General features: G+C 41.8%; 1 protein-coding gene across 1 annotated transcript in view; it reads left to right on the top strand.

Annotated features, from left to right (window-relative positions):
* LOC115070358 (shieldin complex subunit 1-like) overlaps window positions 1-3,359 on the top strand; it is a 40,946-nt gene that overhangs the window by 36,537 nt on the left and 1,050 nt on the right. The window lies entirely within an intron of this gene.

Raw genomic sequence — 3,359 nt, 5'->3', positions numbered from 1 at the left:
AAAGAGAAAGTGAGCTAGTGAGCTGAGCACAGCCTTTATCTCTTTCCCCTTCCCGACTGTGGACAGGCTGTGACCAGTTGCTTCACAGTCCTGCCACCTTGATGGACTGGACCCCCCAGCTGTGAGCCAAAACAAACCCATCCTTGCATTGCTTTTGTCAGGGATTTTGTCACAGCAGTTAGAAAAACAGTGAATACCCCTCCCACTCCTCCTCTGTGCTGAACCCTCTCTTGAGCAGCATTCGTATTGAAGCCATGCTGTCCCAGTAAATGCCATCATGTATCTACATATCTACTATGTACCTATGTAGATCCCTGATTACTTTTCAGTTGTGTAGTGTCTACAAGTATGTCCTCTCTTCCCAGTGAGAGGCCAGGCGTCTTAGGTGAAGGGTGTGGTCTTTTCAGTCTCCTTCAGTATGTCTTGGAGCAGCAGTAATGAGTTCTTCCCAGTGAGAGGCCAGGCATCTTAGGTGAAGGGTGTGTCTTTGGTCTTCTCCACTATGCCCTACAGCAGCACATAGTGAGTTGCCTCCATAACAGCTTTCCATAAATGTGTGTTGAGGCAATGAATGCTTGCCCAGGTGTGGGCCTGTGTGTGGCTCTCAGAACATATATGCACATTCCTCCTGGATTCCCTACTCGTCTGATCTTTTATTTCCGTAGACACTCTAGAGGAGAGATCACTAGAAAGATCTTTGCTTTAAAGGTAGGAAAGCTGGGATCCAGAAAGTTTGTGTGACATAGCTAACATGACATATCTGATGGTGGCTAAACAATGGTTCAAATAACAATTCTGTCGTCTTTCTGAATGAAGAACACCACTGTATTTTCTTTTATCTTTAGCAAGTTACAGAGGTTTTTGTTACTGCTAATTGACGAACAAGTGATCTATAAAAAATTGTATTAGCAAAAAAGGAAACCATTGATGTAAAGTATAAAATTTTATAAAACTGTTAGCTGTATGAGAAATTCTAAAAATTAATAATTCAAGCTAATTATTTGTGGAAAATCTTCCCTTGAACTCACTGGCAGGAAAGAAAGTACTGTGTTTATTCCAGGAGCCAAGAGCTCTACGTGAAGAACTAGGGTGGCCAGAGGGAACCGAGGGCAATGCAGGGCTAAGGTTCACGCTCACCTCTGGTTTCTTTTTTTGTTTTTGTTTGCTTGTTTGGAGTTTGTTGTTGTTGTTGTTTGTTATTGTTTTGAGACAGGGAGACCTCCCTGTAGCCCTGGACGGCTGGAACTCACTAAGTAGAGCAGGCTGGCCTCAATCTCACAGATTCCCCTGTGTCTGTCTCCCAGTGATGAGACTAAAGACCTGTGCTACCTGCCCACCCACTTCCGGTTTCTTACTGTCTACCCTTAAGTCACTGGGTTTTTCATTCCTCCCCTTTTAGAAAGCACAAAACTATGGCTTCAATTTAGAAATGAAGTCTGTAGGATTACTTATGGAGTTAGGAAAGGACACGTCCTAAGTATAAACGGTTGCGGGCATTTCCCAGGCTTCATGCTGTTGTGCTGTGGATCCCCTTGCTGTCCACTGAAGCTTACTAGCTGTTTCTCAGAATAATATTTCTTGTTTTTCATGTAGACACTCTAGAGGAGAGATCACTAGAAAGATTTTTGCTTTAAAGGTAGGAAAGCTGGGATCCAGAAAGTTTGTGTGACATAGCTAACATGACATAGCTGATGGTGGCTAAACAATGGTTCAAATAACAATTCTGTCGTCTTTCTGAATGAAGAACACCACTGTATTTTCTTTTATCTTTAGCAAGTTACAGAGGTTTTTGTTACTGCTAATTGACGAACAAGTGATCTATAAAAAATTGTATTAGCAAAAAAGGAAACCATTGATGTAAAGTATAAAATTTTATAAAACTGTTAGCTGTATGAGAAATTCTAAAAATTAATAATTCAAGCTAATTATTTGTGGAAAATCTTCCCTTGAACTCACTGGCAGGAAAGAAAGTACTGTTTATTCCAGGAGCCAAGAGCTCTACGTGAAGAACTAGGGTGGCCAGAGGGAACTGAGGGCAATGCAGGGCTAAGGTTCACGCTCACCTCTGGTTTCTTTCTTTGTTTTTGTTTTTTTTGTTTGGAGTTTGTTGTTGTTGTTGTTTGTTATTGTTTTGAGACAGGGAGACCTCCCTGTAGCCCTGGACGGCTGGAACTCACTAAGTAGAGCAGGCTGGCCTCAATCTCACAGATTCCCCTGTGTCTGTCTCCCAGTGATGAGACTAAAGACCTGTGCTACCTGCCCACCCACTTCCGGTTTCTTACTGTCTACCCTTAAGTCACTGGGTTTTTCATTCCTCCCCTTTTAGAAAGCACAAAACTATGGCTTTAATTTAGAAATGAAGTCTGTAGGATTACTTATGGAGTTAGGAAAGGGCACGTCCTAAGTATAAACGGTTGCAGGCATTTCCCAGGCTTCATGCTGTTGTGCTGTGGATCCCCTTGCTGTCCACTGAAGCTTACTAGCTGTTTCTCAGAATAATATTTCTTGTTTTTCATGTTATGTGTATAAGTGTTTTGCGTGCAGAAAAATATTTCTAAGTGAACAATATGAAAACTGCAGAAATGTAGTTGTTGAAACATTTTAAGAACAAATGAGCTGGGCTGGAGAGATGGCTTAGCGGGTAAAGGCACCTGCCATCGACCTGATAACCTGAGTATGATTCCTGGAACCCACATGACGGAAGGAGAGAACTGACTCCCACAGGTTGTCCTCTGACCTCCACATGCATGCCATGGAGTGTGCATACACACACGCACACACAGATAAAAATGTATAAAAAGAGAGAAAGCTAGTGGGTATCAGCAACTACTATTTAAAAATGTTTTAAAAGAACAAATGAATGGCATCATAATGAACATATGCTTTTAAATTAGTGCATAGGTAATAAGATCTCATATAGGGATTAATACCTAGTAATTTCAGAGTAGTGTGTCTTGCTCTGTTCCAGCTGGCAGTAAAATACCATAACCACTATGTGGATTAAGCAGCAGTACTGAAGGCTCTAAATCCAAGGCCTTCTCTCTCTCCTCTCCTCTCCTTCTAGAGTCTCTAATCACAGAGACTGCTGCCAATTCTGTTATTTACTTATGTAGATCATAGAAGGAAATGGTAACTTTCAGGTAGAGAATAGTCAAAGTAAAGATAGGAATTTCTTTTTTCAGCCACTGTGAATTTATATTCAGGGACCCAGGCACCGGAGGTTAAAACCCCCCAATACAGGTTATGCTAGATGTTCTTATAAGCAAGCACATGGGTATAACCTGAGGGTGGTGGGAACAGTTTCTGAAGTCAGCAATTCTGCCCATAGCTGGTTCCCCAAGAAGCAGTAAGTGTGCTGA

Source organism: Nannospalax galili, unplaced genomic scaffold (genome assembly GCF_000622305.1).
Source record: "Nannospalax galili isolate Female #2095 unplaced genomic scaffold, S.galili_v1.0 scaffold6096, whole genome shotgun sequence".
Classification (NCBI taxonomy): domain Eukaryota; kingdom Metazoa; phylum Chordata; class Mammalia; order Rodentia; family Spalacidae; genus Nannospalax; species Nannospalax galili.
Note: the sequence above shows the minus strand (reverse complement) of the source record. Positions and strands in the feature narration are given on the sequence as shown.